This window comes from Neophocaena asiaeorientalis, unplaced genomic scaffold, assembly GCF_003031525.2.
Source record: "Neophocaena asiaeorientalis asiaeorientalis breed wild unplaced genomic scaffold, Neophocaena_asiaeorientalis_V1.1 scaffold197, whole genome shotgun sequence".
NCBI lineage: Eukaryota > Metazoa > Chordata > Mammalia > Artiodactyla > Phocoenidae > Neophocaena > Neophocaena asiaeorientalis.
Window position 1 is genome coordinate 2,144,259 of NW_020174703.1, and position 17,485 is coordinate 2,161,743.

The 17,485-nt window shown below is 33.8% G+C and overlaps 1 pseudogene; it reads right to left on the reverse strand.

The window, feature by feature from the left end:
* Window positions 1-14,211: 14,211 nt before the first annotated feature.
* LOC112409243 (E3 ubiquitin-protein ligase KCMF1 pseudogene) lies at window positions 14,212-16,954 on the reverse strand (annotated as a pseudogene).
* Window positions 16,955-17,485: the final 531 nt, after the last annotated feature.

Here is a 17,485-nt window from a genome sequence, read left to right on the forward strand (position 1 = left end):
AATTCCATCTTTCTTGTGACACCTCCATTTCATAAATAATTAATTCTGAGGTATAGCAAAGAATATATTAAAATATACAAATATAAAATCTTTGGCACTCACCTACTGGTGCAGGTTTTTAAGCTTCCATTTAAAGGCCAAATAGAAAGACAGTTTAAATGTATGTCATATTTTTTTATCAACATCTTACTATATGTAGAGAGTATAATATAATAAAAAAACAATTTAGGTAATGATGCTGGCTTCTCTATTAAAAGCTTGCATTAACTAACAGAAGTCACTAGCTCATTATAAACATTTACTGGATGCCTAATGTGTGTCATTTTTTGTTCCACACACAGGGATTAAACAAATAAAGTTGCAGTCTCTGTCAAGAGGACAGAAATGTCGGTGAACAAATACAATATATCCTAATAAGTACTAGGATGGAAGCATACTTGTGACATAACAGTGGCAGCCGAAGCACTTCTGCAGTTCCACATTTTCCCCTCTCTATACATCTTGCTACTACTTGTTAATTATGTTTTAGGATACAGCTCAAGTTCCATTCTTCTCCTTAAAACCCTGTTGATCTGTCTAGGTATAACTGAACGCTCCACTCTTTATGCACTTACTATTATCTCTATAACCATCTTTCATGGGGTCTTCAACACTATATTGCAATTAACTCTTTACACAGAAATCATTCTCCACAATACACTAAACCTATGAGTACAAGGAGTCTTATTTCTTTATCTCCTACCACAGGACATGGCTGAAAGTCAGTACTTAATATATCCTTGCTGAATAAACAAAGGAATGAATGAATGACATCTAATCCAGTCTGATCATGATAAGGTACAACTATTCTTTGAAGGCAACAGCTATCAACTACTGAGTATTAGGATTGGGTATATGGTCCTAGGAATCAAGAGAAATGTTTGGTCTTAGCATCAGCACATAGGTTGTTTTTGAAACCTTGAAAATAAATGAGTCTGACTTGAGAAGGATAAGAAGAGATTATGCAGTCAGAAGACGATGGGAATGTAAGCAAAGTAAGAAGATGAAAATTATAGTTAGTGAAGTTGAGAACTTAGGTGTTTGTTAACCGTATAGACTCATGAGGTGGTGGCAGGGAGCATAATGGAAAAAGAGTTCGAAGATGGCCTCCCTGAAAGGAAGGACTTTGTGTAACAGGGACAATGGCAGTGTCAGCAAGTAATTTTTGTGTAGCAAAGACAATATAGAGACAATCAAGGATAGAGACATAAAGAGAGTCTTCCTTAGGGCATTAATCAAGAATGTCAGAGATGGGAAGTCTGGTGAAATTAGATTTTACTAGGCTAGAAAGTTAATCATTTGGGGATGTTCTAGGTAGAAATAGCCTAAATTATTCCAGAGTATTTAGAGACAACTGACTAGTGTCTAGAGACATCCTTTGTTGCATGATGCCAGGAAACCTCTTGGGTGAAAACTTGCATTCTGATAACAATTGGAGATAAGCTATACTCTGGCATGCTTAGAGAACTGGAGAAAATGAACGCTTAAAGAAAGAAAAAAAAAAGAGAGAGAAAAACAAACAAATAAAAGCAAGCAGTAATTTTATCAGGGTGATGTCTGACAAAACAGGACACATTCAGCACCAAGAAATGCACTCGCTTCCCTGAGCAGTGAAAAATTTTGTCTCAACCCTCTTTAATCAAGCTATCCACAAGCTTGCCACAAAAGTCTAAGGATTCTGGGTTGAAGAAAGAAACATGATGAATAAAAAATCCTACCTCCCCTGCTTTCTTGTTTCCTCCTTCATGTCACTCCTCACTTCCAAAATATCAGGACACCAGAACAGAAAGATATCTTCCTATGAGCTAGTGAGCAAGATAAGCAGAAAACACTAACAATAATAGGCACATCCAGTAAGGAATTTGTTAAATAGATTAGATGTATTATTAATTCAAGTGCCAAAGGCAGGCATATGCTACCATGTTAGTGATCCACCCTAGAGGTGGATAAGAAATAGCAAAAGAGGTAAAGCAGAAAGAAGCCTGAGTAGCAAAATTTAGGTTTGAAGTTTTTGCCTGACCTACACTTTTTGAAGAACTCCTAGGAGAGTGGTTCCCATACAGCAGTGCCCATAACCAGAAACTCTAAGCTTGCTAAAAATTCGTATTTCTCCAGAGTTTCTGATTCAGTAGGTACAGCATGGAGCCTAGAAATTCACTTTTTATTGCAAAATGGTGAGTCTGGCCCAGGTATTTTAGCAGAGAAACATTGTTATAAAGTATTAAGTAAAAACTATTTTCAAAGCAGTTCTTTGCCCTTTTAACTATTTTGACATTTGCCTAATAAGGCACAAACAATGGTGGGTTAAACAATGGCACCATGGGACAAATCAAGGTTAGGACACTAGAGATGCTAGTAGTCACTGTATTGTTTAATGCCACAAATTCACAGTTAAAACAAAACGAAACAGTTTCACTTAAGAATATCTTTTGTGAAGTAGTAAAACCATTCATTTTATTATATCTTAACCTATTTTTGATACTGTGTGACAAAACAAGAAATACAACTAAAACACTTTACTGGGTTACAAACTATGATGTTTGCCTAGAGCAAAAAGTACTTGTTTGGCTATTTGTGTTCCCAGCTGAACTAGTCTTTTTTTTTTTTTTTTTTGATAAAATACCATTTTCACTTGAAACAATGAGTGATAAACATTTTTTTTTTAGACTCAGATATTGTACAGACAGTTTTTCTGGAAAATGAATAAAATAAACCTGTTGTTTAAACAAATGACAGCATTTGTTGTCGATGATAAACTTTGAGTTTTCAAATGAAAATTAGATCTTTGGAAAACCTGTAATCATCACCATTAGACTGAAAACCATATAAAAGCTTTTTTATGAAGTTTCTTGTGATTTTTTTAAACAGATGACTTTTGATATCATATCATGAAATATGTAATATATGGAAGATCTATATAACTCAGTGAAGCAGTGTTTTCTGAATGACCATTGCATAATTTTAACAAATAATCTCTGGTAAATGATCCACTCGAAGTTCAAACAGACCAATATATTTTAATGTATGTAATGATGTATGAAAATTGTATTCATGTAGTTTCAGATTAGCCTTTGTAACTAAGCTTCAAGAAGCTACCATTTTTTTTTAACATTTTGTGTAGTATCAAAGAATTTCTACAACTGTCTGAAAAGACTATTCAAATATACCTCCCTTTTCCAACTGTATATCTGTATGATCTGGATATTCTCCTTATATTTTAACCTATTAATATATCACAATAGATTGAATGCAGAAGGAGATAAGAATCTATTTTCTATTAAGCCATATCTTAAAGAAATAAAGTGCAAAACAATCTCACTTTTCATTTATTCTAATTTTGTTTTGAAAAATAAAATTACTTTTAAATGAAATAATAGTGTCTCCATGTGACAAGTTTATCATTTTAATTTAATTTTTATTTTTTATTTACTTATTTTTTAAATTAATATTTATTGGAGTATAGTTGATTTACAATGATGTGTTAGTTTTTGCTGTACAGCAAAATGAATCAGTTATACATATACCCACTCTTTTTTAGATTCTTTTCCCATATAGGTCATTACAGAGTATTGAGTAGAGTTGCCTGTGCTACACAGTAGGTTCTTATTAGTTATCTCTTTTATAGCATTTTAATGGTAAATTTCTAATATGGTAAATATGGTGTATAGCTTGATTAAAGAGGACTGAGGGCTTCCCTGGTGGCACAGTGGTTGAGAGTCCGCCTGCCGATGCACGGGACACGGGTTCGTGCCCCGGTCCGGAAAAATCCCACATGCAGCATTGTGGCTGGGACCGTGAGCCATGGCCGCTGAGCCTGAGCGTCCGGAGCCTGTGCTCCGCAATGGGAGAGGCCACAACAGTGAGAGGCCCGCATACCACAAAAAAAAAAAAAAAAAAAGAGGGTTGAGACATAACTTTCCACTGTTCAGGGAAGAGAGTGCATTTCTTGGTGCTGAATGTATACTGTCTTAGACGTAATCTCTTTGGGGTTCTCAATAATTTTTAAGAGTGTAAAGGAGTCTGGAGACCAAAATATTTGACAACAATTATGCTAGATAGATAAAAGAAGGAAAAGAGCCTGTAGCTTTGATACTTGGCAAGATGCTATGTTTTATGTTGAGGGGTAGTTGGAGAGGGTATAGTGTGTTATTTCCATTAGTAAAGGACTAATAGATAAAATAGCTTTATCTAACAACCTAGAGTTTAAGAATCAGGTAAATTCAGATTATCAATAGAGTGAATATATATTCTGGTTTGCCTGGGATAGTTCAAATTTATATCTAATGTTTTCTAGTAAATATTTATACTCTCAAGAGTGCCTGAGCTTGGATAACAAGTTGTAAGGTCATTCTATTTTTATGTATTCTCATTCTTACAAACAGGACCCTGTATACATACATTTCTATTTCAGTGCAGGTTGAGTTGCCTGGTGATGCCAGAGGCCTTTTTCCATCAGGATATAGAAAACTACATCTAGTTTTTGAGGCAGGTTAGGTTTAAATCATTTAAAATGTATCTTCTTCAACTGTAATCTGACTTTGTTTAGTTGTTGATATCAAAGATAAAATTATACAAAGTGTTCATTATTTATTTTCTGGTTTGTTATGCTTTGCTTTTTCAAACTTTTCAAATACTATTTTGATAAGTGCTGTGACTTAGACAATACACAACTAATCCAAGTTTTGATCATTAATCATCAGGATAATCATGGGCAGGCCATTTACTTTCTTTAACAAGGACTATCTCATAAGATATTTGTGAGAATTAAATAATTAATGGTAGTTAAAGTTTGTAATATTATTCTATGAATGCCAAGCATTATATTTAGTTGAGATGATTAAAGATTGATATGGTTTTACATTATTCTGTGCCACTTTTTAAATGGTTTAATTAAATTAAAATTTAAAGGGAAGTCATCCAGCTGAAAATTCTTTTTCACCTGTTGTGAAACAAAAGCGTGGGTGGCAGTGTGCTCACATAGTTAATGGGAAAATAAGATGATGATGAACAGCTGTGAACAGTCTGTGATTAAAAACATGCAAAGAAAGCAGAATGAGTTTAATTCAGACCTAAACTTGTCAATTTTTACTCACAGAGGGTACAACACTAAAGGCAGTTAATGGGAGTATTAAGTGAAGTAACACTTCTAGTGTTAGCTTACCTTGGAGAAGACATTCCAACACTGTTGAAGGGTATAGTGGTTTGAAACATGGCTAGGTCACCACACAGCAATTTTAAACAGCATAGACTAGTATGGAATCAAGGTCAATTTTAACAAACAAAGAATATCTATAGTCTGTTTTAAATGTTTCAAGTAGAAAAGAAATTAGAATCTTAATTCTTGGGACACTACAGATATTCCAGAAGCTGTCCTCTTAAGGTCCTGAGAGCAAAGTTTCACTGAGAATACTTTCTGAGACCAGAAACTACTGTCGGCTCATCCTTCCCTCCCTTTAATCAGAACAAGTCCTATGCTTTCTCCACTGGCCATTGTGACCCTGACATCTAATGCTTAAGGTCAGATTATGGACTAAATATTTAAATGTCTGGTTGAGTTACCACAAAACTTAATGTAGTTAAAGTATAAAAGAATATGGGACACCCATGATAGAGATAAGCCGATGATCCTGGTAATGTGAGGAGCATCACAACAAATACCTTGTTCACTTGCTTGCTTATGTATGTATGTGTGTATGTATGTATTTTTGGTCCATGTACCTGGATTGTACAAATCTTAAGTTAGGTATTCTACACTATACTTCTTTTATTCTTCCTTTACCCTGGCCAGAGGAAAATAAATTAGTGGGGGGAAAAAAAAGCTGATAAGCAGGAGTTTACTGAACATTTGACTGAGAAGATACAATAATTTTTCAAGTTAATTTATACTTAGAGCAATACTAAAAGGTCTTAGTTTCTAAGACCAATGCATTTAACTAAACACACACTCAGAAAGATCAAATCAAAAATATAATCATATGTGTTTGCCTCTCAATCCCTTTTTTCTCAAACTTTTAGTAGCCTTTGCATGACTGTTAGAATCTGTCAGAAACAGAGGACAGAATAAAATGCTTATGTCAATATTGTTATTTATCAAGTTATTTATCTAGAGAAGTAATTGAGTAAGCCAAACCTAGTGGTTTCCATAAAAGGTTGGGAGATTCATGTTTAATTATAACATCTCTGTCCTATTGCCCAGCAGAAGCGACCATTAAAACTTACCCATCCTTTAAGTGAATAGTTGTTTTAAAGGAATGCAGCCATTTTGTTCTGAATTATACTTAAATACCAAATAATCATCCAGAGTCTTTAAATTCTTAAAGACAAAATCCCCTCACAACATTATTTTAAATGAAATTACAAAGGAGCTGACTACCAAAGACATATCTGCTTTCATAAAATTATGGATAGAGGTACTTACCAAAGGAGAGAAAGAAGAAAGAATGAGACAGAGAATGAGAAAAGAAAAGAGGAGGAAGGGAGGAATAAAGTGAGGAGAAAGAAAATTATGGGATAAAAACTACTTAAAGCTTCAATATTTTTGTGTTAATAAAAATACAAATTATAAACACAAGTATTGCACATGAAGATTAGTTAGCTCTAAGAGTTAACTCTTAGTTATTAGATAGCTCTAAGAGCTATCTTATTATATTACATTTATTTGCCTAAATTACTGATTATTAAAAAGTATTAGGATTTATGTGAATTAATAAAATAAAACCCCCTTTACTGCCTTTTTCAAATCTGATTGTAGAATATACTATAGCAGATGGAAAATCAAAATATTATACTAATACTTGGTGATAATTTTTGGGGTCTCACACCGAAACAAAGGCAACAACAGCAACAAAATAAACAAGTGGGACTACATTAAACTAAAAATGTTCTGCACAGCAAAGGAAACCATCAGGAAAATTAAAATCAACCTACCAAATGAAAATATTTGCCAACCATATACTGGATAAGGGGTTAATATCCAAAATATATATTTAAAAAAACTCATATAGCTCAATAGCAAAAAATCCTAACAATTAGATGTAAAATGGGCAGAAGATCTGAATAGGCATTTTTCCAAAGAAGACATACAGATATCCAACAGGTACATGAAAAGATGCTCAAAATCACTAATCTTCAGGGAAATGCAAATCAAAGCCACAATGAGATGTCTCCTTCATCTGTTAGAATGACTATAATCAAAAGGAAAAGAAATACCAAGTGTTTAAGAGGATGAGGAGAAAAGGGAACCCCTGTGCACTGTTGATGGGAATATAAATTGGTGCAGTCACTGTGGAAAACAGTATGGAGGTTTCTCAAATAATTAAAAATAGAACTACAACAAAAAGATGCAGCAATTCCGCTTCTGGGTATTTATCTAAACACTAACTCAAAAAGATATAACCACAGTCATGTTTATTACAGCATTATTTACAATAGCCAAGATATGAGAACAACCTAATTGACCATCAATCATTGATGAATGGGTGGATAAAGAAGACATATTATATATATAATATGTGTCTATATATACATATATTATATATAGACACATATATACATTTCAGTCATAAAAAAAGAATAAAGTCTTGCTGTTGCCATTTTTGACAACATGTTTGGACCTTGAAGGCATTATGCTAAGTGAAATAAGCTCATAGGTTCAGAGAACATATTTTACTAGGGGATGGAGGGTGGACAAAATGGGTAAAGGGGGTCATAAGGTACAAACTTTCAGGTGTAAAATAAATAAGTCATGGGAATGTAATGTACAGCATGGTGAATATAGTTAATAATATTATATCAAATATTTGAAAGTTTCTAAGAGAGTAAATCTTAAAAGTTCTCATCACAAGAAAAAATTTTGTTACTATATATGGTGAAAGATATTAACTAGACTTGTGATAATCATTGTGTGATAATCACAGAATTTATTAAACTTTTTATTGTTGTAATGACAAACAGAAGCCATTGTAGCTTTCCTTCCCTTCTTGTTCAATGTGTGTAAGCCAGCACCTTAAAATTTAATAGCATGGAGAAACATAATAGAATACTTCACAGAACTTTCTGTCCTTGCTTGAATTTCCTGGGTGGGATTCCACTCCAAAGCCTTTGCAATTTTTCTTTCCTCACTTGGAATATTCTTCCCATAGCTATACATATGACTCCCTCCCTCCCCTTAAGCTTTTGGCTCAAATACTACATCAGTAAGAACTTTCCTAACTACCACATTTAAAATAGCCACCAATCCTCCCCATACTTGTGAATCTAATCCCCTTCCCTGCTTCATTTTTCTCCATTGCACTCATCACCATTTCACATACTTTATATTTTACTTATTTATGTTGTACTGTCTTTCTAACTCTGCTGCACTTTAAATTCTATGAGCGGTGGAATTTTTGTCCAATTTACTCACTGCAGTATTCCCAATAATAAGTACAGTATTTGGCACATTATAAGTATTAAATAAATAACTGTTGAATTAATAAAAGTTTTCTGAGGGCAGCCATGTATCAAGAAAAAGAAAGAAAGATGGAAAGAAGTGGCATGGTTCTTTACTCACCTTGACCATGCAGGTAATTCATTCCATCTCTTTGGGAAAGATAAAGAGATCAGGCAAAATCCCAGGAATGTTTAGAGAAAATCCCTCTTCACAGAAGCAGCAGAATTTGAAGCATTCTTTTCACATTCTCCAGCTGTTTGTTCTATTAACCATTAGGCTTCATGATTAATATCATAGGCAACCTGGGTTTTTCACCCTCAGAATCTGGTGAATGATGAAGTTGTAGAATAACAACATATATATGAAACTCAGCTTTCCAGCAAATCCTCTAATGGAAATAAAGATGAAAACCAGAAAGTTATTTTTTACATTTCCTCAAATATTTAAAATGTGTGTCACTAAGTATATCCTATAAAAGTCATTTTTGCAGCAGTGAGCCCTCACTCACAATATCATTTATAGCTGTTAACTTTATACATGATTATAATAAAAGTGTTGATACATTTTCCCAATCCAAAGCAAATTAGAAGCAGCACAAGTGAAGGAGTAAGGATAGTTGGTACAGATCAATAAACACATTAAAGGTAACAATGAATTGCTCCTTCCTTTGCGTGTCTCTATTGTACCTTGTAATTATTTCTCTTAACAACCGTTGTCATATTTGCTTACCTACTTTTCCTCTGCATTAAACTGTGAGTTCCTTCAGTTCAAAGGTGTATCTTACACGTTCTGCTCATAGTACATCTAGTGCTTAGCTGGGTGCCTGTCAAATGGGTGTGCAATATATATCATTTAAGTAAGTTTTAAGTAAATCAAGCACATTTAAACTGTTAATTGATAATTGTCTCTGCACAGAGACAAGCTGATTTACCTGACCCAATAAGAAGTACCTCATCAGAGCTGCTCACATCTGCTGGTGGTACATTTCAGTAGAACCAAAGGACCTTGAAAAGCTGCTCCAAGGGACAGACAGGAAAGAAGCTACCACCTTCCATCATGAGACTAGCTTGTGTCCATATCCTTACGCATTAAGTACTTTCTGGATGTTTTTCCTTTTTTAACATTTTCTTCTTTACAAACAAGTATGTGGCATAGTGTATGGCCTAATTCCCCTTTTGAATGTATGAGACATTACAGCAACACTGGTAATGTTTCATCTGGTTCTCTGTGTGCTGAACCTGCCCTGGTTGCAGCCTAGGTTTTCTAGAGGAAACACTGAGTTGGCATTTGGTGTGTAGGTTATTTTTAGCGATTGACAAATGAGGAAGGGATAGAGAAGAAGTAGAATTAGGGAGCAGAAGTCAAGTTGTGATGGGTGCCTATGAAGCATTCATGGCCAAAACCACAGGGAGCTCTGGAGTAAACATTCATATTTAAAATATCTAATTGAGAACTAAGTGACCAGGGATTTTAGACCCTGGTTTGATCATTACTTGCTATGGGCCGTTCTGAGGAGGACCTGGCCTTAGGTAAGGTGGCTTTCTACACCTAAGGTAAAGAGTGAAGGAGCTTATTGCTAGAGCAAATCTTTCCTTGGAGGTAAGATCTCACGAGACAAATCTTCATCTACTAAAGGCCTATAGGGAGAAAAACATAAATCTGATATGAAAAACTGTTCCTTGCCCGAGAAAATTTCTCTGTCTTTTGAAATGCATATGCACAAAAATTAACTGGAATTGCTCATTCATTCCTGAGTGCAATCCTGGTTGAAGTGAAATTTAGTGCAACCTGCCTCCAATTATACATTAACAGGATAAATAATACCTTAAGTTTCAATTGTTATTGTCTTCCCCAAAAAAGAAGTTGATAAGAGCTATATATTGGTGTTTGTTTTAAATTTTTATGAAAGTATAAATATAAAATATAGCTCTAAAATTTTTTTACACAAGCCAAATATAGTACAGTAATTATCTTGTAACCTCTATTTCTTTCCAACACTTCAGAGATTGCTGATAATCTTTTGCTTTATAATATTAGAGAAATTTAATGAATATGTATAGCTGCAGATGTTAGAAAATTACTGCTGCCGTGAGAATCAGATGCATTAGACAGACTAATTTGCTTTTTTTATTGTCAACTGGAAATGCTATTATTTCACAAAATGATGCGACTATATAAATTCAATTAATGATTACTTTTTAAAAAGAAAAATAAACTTCCGTGATTTGATAAGAAGGAAAAGAGTTTCAATAAGAAAACAGAATGCTTCAGGTAGGAGTTAAAAAGATAACCCATATCTATTAAATTTTTTTACCTTAATCATTGAAAAATATTTAAATAGTATAATTATAAACAAAATATCTATATATATTGAAAAATTAAGCTCCAACCTTTAAATTTGTAGTTATTTACATGATTTGGGTGAGATATAATTAATCATAGTGAGCCAAATTACAACTTATTTTGACACAGAATCTGATAAGTAGCCACTAGAAACTGGTACGGCATACTGCCTGGCATCCATTCTGATTGGTCTATGCACATACTGCTAATTGCTATCTACATAGAGTGTCATCTGGCTTACAGAGTTTGCTGAAAATATGCTGGTGGTCTTCCATACTGAATTCCTTCTATGTACGCTATATGTTGCAATTATATTAATATTGATTAAATATGTACCAAAATATATGATTTTTAGGTAAATTCAATATGGTATTATGCAACAGAGAATAAAATCGAAGCATCTCAATTTTATGTGAATTCTAAAAATGATTTGATATCAATCAGATCTTTATGAACCATCAAATTGAAGAGTTCATTTCCCCAGATTATACTCCATGCTTTCTTGCCTTTCTTTTTCATGCCATTTATTTTGTGTGCACTGAACTGTTCCAATATCTGCTTTTTCTCTGCATTTCCAATCTTAATTATTCTTCAAAGGCCAGCAGAAATGCTACTTATTTTATAAAGATTTTCTCATCTTTCAGCTGATATTCTCTTATAACTTTGAACATCCAACCCACTTGCACTCTTGTACTATCTATTTTATACTAAGTAAGTTTTGTGAAAGTCATCTTTCTTACCAGAATATAATCTCCACATTAGCATGAAGAGTTTATTTTCTGACTTTGTCTGCTATATAGCAACAGCACAATGCCCATTATAAGTACTTATACCTTGAAATCATTACATTTTTAATTTTTGACATTGAAATATGAAACTCAAACATATTATACATACATTCACCTCATTTATAGTAGAATATATTTTATATAACTTCTGCACCATAAGAAACATTTGATTATAGTTATTGTGAACTAACAAAAGCGAAAGCTTAGTACAATTGTGAGCAATGTCCAGAAAGTTGGCAATCAATGGAAAAATGCATTCTAATGACAACACAAACTATAGTAAGAGAGTTCATTTTATATCTGGGATCCAAAGACATTTCATAGACTAAAATTCATGTGCATTATTAATATTTTGATTTATAGGACTCATCTATTTCCCAGGCCCCCAGGCACATGTAATACAAGAACATCAATTTAATTAAGATAACATTTGAAATTCAAGAGCCAAGTTGGTCCCTTTTACATTAATAAGTTCACATTAAATAGATGCTATATATCAATTTCTGAAGGTTTACAAAGACAGAATTGTAAATGAATTGCAAATAACGGGCCTAGGGTGAAAAATATCACTGTTTTCAGGTGCTTCCCAATATTTTCATGGAGGAAGTTTCTTCTTTCTCTCAGATGAGTTGTATCAGAAGATTAACCCTACAGTAAAACTACCTAGCCACAGTCATCAGTAATAAAATGCTTGATTATATAATAATTTATTTATCCCTTGGGATTAGCAGCAAAATGTCACAATTCATACATAATCTATTACAAATGGTTGTTTAGAAGATGAATTAGTATTCATTAAATTGTTTCAGATTTAAGAATTATGATTTTGCATAAAATAGTTCTATGATACTATGATATGAACTAGGGTTAAGAAAATTGATATTAATTATTCTTTATTTTAAAAGTCCAAATGATATCTTCAGGTGATCAGGACACACATAGCCAGTAACATATCTTATCCAAAAACCGATGTTAAATATTACTTGCAAATATCGCTAGGAAATATAAGCACAATACTAGTAGTGAAACTTTGGTTCACATAATAGAAGTTAAAATGCCAAATTGGAGTTAAGGCTTAATAGACAACACAAGATTAATTTAATGTATTCTATCTGTTATGTGTCAAGGACAATTTTAAAGGAGAATAATCAAGAACTTGCAGAGCAGCAACCCATATCATGATAATGCAAAAAAATCACTTCTGTGAGAAATTTTTATACAAGCATCGTTTTATATTGCTAATAGAAATAAGCAGATGTTTTAAAATATGAAACATTTACTAGGTATGATTTCACTTACCAATTAAATCTAAAATCAAACACTCATAACCTGACTCAAAACTTTATTATTAATATCCTTAACAAGACATCATTAAGCAAAGGCAAATATAAAAAGATTTTAAAATTGATAAAGTAACAATTATATTATTTTATATCTTACAGAAAGTTAATAGAAATCTTAATATTTACTCTGGTATATCTACCCACTAAAAATAATTGAGCTATCAAGTAAAGACATGGAGGAACCTTAAATGCAAATGAAAGAATCCCATCTTAAAAGACTGCATTCTGATGATTTCAACTATATAACCACTGATCCTTCAACTCTTTCCATAGTAAAGGTGAAACTATAGAAACAGTAAAAAGATCAGTGATGGGCATGGTTTTGGTGAGAAGAAGGGATGAATAAGTAGAGTACAAGGATTATTTGGGCAGTGAATCTACTCTGTATGACTATAATCATGGATATTTGTCATCATACATTTGTTAAAACCCATAGAGTGTACAAAGTCTAGAGTGAACTCAATCTAAATTATGGACTTTTGGGTGGTAAGAGTGTGTGTCAGTGTTGGTTCATTAGTTGTAGCAAATGTTCCTCTCTGGCCTGGAATGTTGTTGATGGTGGGGGAGGCTATGCATGTGTGGAGAGAGAGGATACGGAAAATACACTGTATTTTCTGCTTAATTTTGCTGTGAATCTAAAACTTCTTTAAAAAATAAATTCTATATTAAAATAAATAAGCAATAATATAATAATAATCAAAATCGTTTTCAAAAGACATGTAGCTAGAAAATGACACTGCCATCAGAGTTACATAATATAATTGCATGTAAATGCATTGATTCATTTTTCCCTAACTTTCAATTATATAGACATAGGGGGTTGGTGAAATAGATAATAGGTAGTTTGTGATTTACAGATCTTAAATTTGGTGGGACAACATCAACTAATAAAATTTTTTTCTAAGTAAACCATCCAAGTAGTTTTTATTAATTAATATTCATAAATACACACAGCAGCTTCCTTAGAGATTTCAATTTTCCCCTTCAGTTTGTACGTGGAGTATCCTAATAATGTTGAGCCTTTTGCATGTCACGATATGGGAAGCAGAGATCACTCCTGCACTGCTACCTATATTTACCTGCTACAAGTAAAAACTGGCTAAATGGAAAAGATTACCATATATAATTTCTCTCTTCTTTTGAATGTACTCAATGTAACAAGAGTGACAGACCTGAAATTGCAATCACCAAACAAACCCAAGATTGTTTTTGCCCACTTTCCTTGTCAAATATAGAACAGAGGACATTGTCTGTGAATTGGAAGTCATCAAAGAGGAGGCGGTGAAGTCTTATTTCCCTTATTAGTCACTTTTAAATTTAGGTTTTCTAAAGCAACATCTAAAGGCATAATATCTACATAGCTCATAGCTCCAAAATCTACCATGCCCCCTGTTCATCCTTATCTGAGGACAAGCTCTCTTCCTGCACTAAAGTGGACAGAGGAGGTCTTGGACAAACAGGCTGTGGTCTGTAAGCTCACATTCCATGGACTGGAACTGTTTCACACATTTTAGAATAATTCAACCTTGTTAAAAGAAATTGGGAATTTTGCATAGTTTGCTGACTGCTTTCAGTGTTAGCTGCATTGGTTGTTGCTGTGGATTGTGTGATTATAAAGATGAAACTGCTTTGTGTTACCAGCTGTTGCCGTGCTGCTGTCCTAGCTGCAGTTATATCTGCAGTTGTTATAATTGAGAAGCAGAAGGGTCAAAAGAATTAACCCCACCTCTGTAGAACTGACCAAGAGTGTAAATGGTATAAAGAAGGCATTAACTCCATACATTTATCTTCAGTTAAGGTTATGACAAACAAATTATAAAATACATTCTTGGGCTTCCCTGGTGGCGCAGTGGTTGAGAGTCCGCCTGCCGATGCAGGGGACACGGGTTCGTGCCCTGGTCGGGGAAGATCTCACATGCCGCGGAGTAGCTGGGCCCGTGAGCCATGGCCGCTGAGCCTGCGCATCTGGAGCCTGTGCTCCGCAACGGGAGAGGCCGCAACAGTGAGAGGCCCGCATACCGCAAAAAAAAAACAAAAACAAAAAAAAACATTCTTTATAATTTGGGGGTAAAGTCATGTAATTTCAAATCTACATGTCTTTAGTACAAGAAAGTGTTCATTCTCTGTTTCAGGAATACTGACAGAGCTCATTTCTGAATGAGAAGAATTTGCTGTGGTGGGGAGGTATGGTCAGTGGGGGAAGAGGGAATCATTAATGTAATTAATACAATTACCTCCACACAGTTACATAACTTGTGGATTTTGAGACATTGTACTCAGCTACTTTGTATAATTAAAATGAAGATTGTCTTTCATTGATACAGTGACTTCTCCTGAATAATTTTCAAGACTTAGTCGGTGAGCCAGATTGGAACTAAAATCTATTCTTAAATGTTTCTGTTAATTCTCTGTCAAAAATAAATAATATACTTAATTTTATACGTGTATGATCTTTGAAATGTATCAGTGTGTGTGTGTGTGTTCATGTCTGTGTGTGCACATGTGTATTACCCCTTAGTCCTAGAGGACATGAATAAATAAAGATAAATTATTTGATGTTTATTGTGTAAAATCCCATATATATATTTATATGGTTTACTGGTCATTTAAAAAATAACATTAAAGGGCAAAATTAGCAATACTCAGGATAATCCAGTATAATAAGTCTGTTTTATGGTCAGCTGATTATTAGCCTTAATTGCATCTGGAAAATTCATTTATAGCAGTTCATAGGTTAGTGTTTGACTGAATAACATTGTGATAGAATAATAGCCACCCAAAAGTATCCATGTCCTAATCCCTAGAACCTGTAAATATGTTATCTTACATAGCAAAGGGAATTTTGCAGATGTGATTAAATTAAGGATATTGAGAAGGGATTATTGTCATGGATTATCTGGGTGGGCTGAGTATAATAACAAGAGTCCTTATAATTGAAAGAAAAGGAAGAGGGTCAGAATCAGAGAGAGAATTGAAGATGTTACACTGTTACCTCTGAAGAAGGGGCCACAAGCCAATCAATGTAGGAGGTTTCTGGAAGCTGGATAAGAGAAAGGAAGGACTCCTAGAATCTCCAGAAGAAAGATCAACACCTGCCAGAGACTTGATTGAGTACAGTGAAATCCATTTCAAACTTCTTACCTCTAGAACTATAAAATAATACATTTATATTATTTTAAAAGGCACTGAATTTGTGGTAATTTGTTATAACACAACAGGAAACTAATACAAAGATCTTTAGAATTCTGACTCTGGAATGAGCTTCCTTGAATTAATTCCTGGTGGCCAGTGATCTATTCTCTGCCGATAATCCAACGTAAAACAGAGCAAAACAAAATAAATCTGGTTATTGATATAGTAATGGCTAAATTAGTGTTCCAGGCACATTACTCAATATAACATACAATATCTCTTTAATTTCATATTAGCTCTATTTTCATGTGAGAAAACTGAGCATCAGAGAATTTAAGTAGTTGCTCACAGTCACACAGTTAATAAAATGCAGAAATGAGGATTTTAAACCAGGTGATTTCGCTTTGAGTCATAGTAGTCTTAATCGTGTAGCATAATCCCAGGGGCTTTCTTGCTTAAGACACTAACCATTTTTAGAGGTTTCTTGAGGAACTTCAAAATATGCTCTTATGTGCTACACGAAAACAAACTTGCATGTTCCTTGTATACCAGTTAGGAATTTAACATATGCATTTTTAAAAAGTAAATTAATTGGTATTTTTGTCTTAGTTCTGCCTTGATAGATATCAGAAAGATATTGATACTTCTGAAAGTGATGGTAGGACCGAAACAATAGAACTAGTCAAAATTCTGTTTAATAAAGAGCTTAATAATTAAATTTCCTCCTAGGGAAGTGCACTCCAAAAACTTTCCTTTTTACTACACAGACAAAAAATGGCTTACCTTGTGAAGATATTAACCCAAAGAGTACCTGAACTTGGGGCATCAGAACCAACTGGTCGCAGGAGAGAAACGCTGGGCTGGATATCCTCGAGCATATCTATTCCCCTCTGTCCCTCCTTTCTGGATAGTGATCAGTAGCACACAGACCACTATGGAGTAGCATTTTCAATTCAACAACATTCTTCAGGTCCTGGTAAATGCTCTCTCTCCCCTTGCATGTTGATTCCTAGAGATGGTGATAGATCTCTACTATTACTAACCATGGATTACTGAGTTTTTACTGGCTTGATACCAGTAACCCTGCCTATGACCAGATAAATAATTTTACTAATAAACTCTTTTTAATTTATCCTGTTTAAGTTTTCCATCTTTTCTCCCTAGGACAATGACTGATAAAAATTAATAAATATATGAAGTTTAAGTTAAAGTCAGCCTGCTGTGATCCTAAGAAGCTTTTCCAAAATTGCTACCAGAGACACAAATAGAACCACATTTGGAGGTGACTGGAAGATTGCTTTTTTGAGAAGTAGGTGAAGAAAGTGAAAAGATCCTGAGTTATGAAAAAATCTTGATTCCCAGACTTTCACATTGCAATGAAACAAACCAGTGGATGAAATTTTACCCAT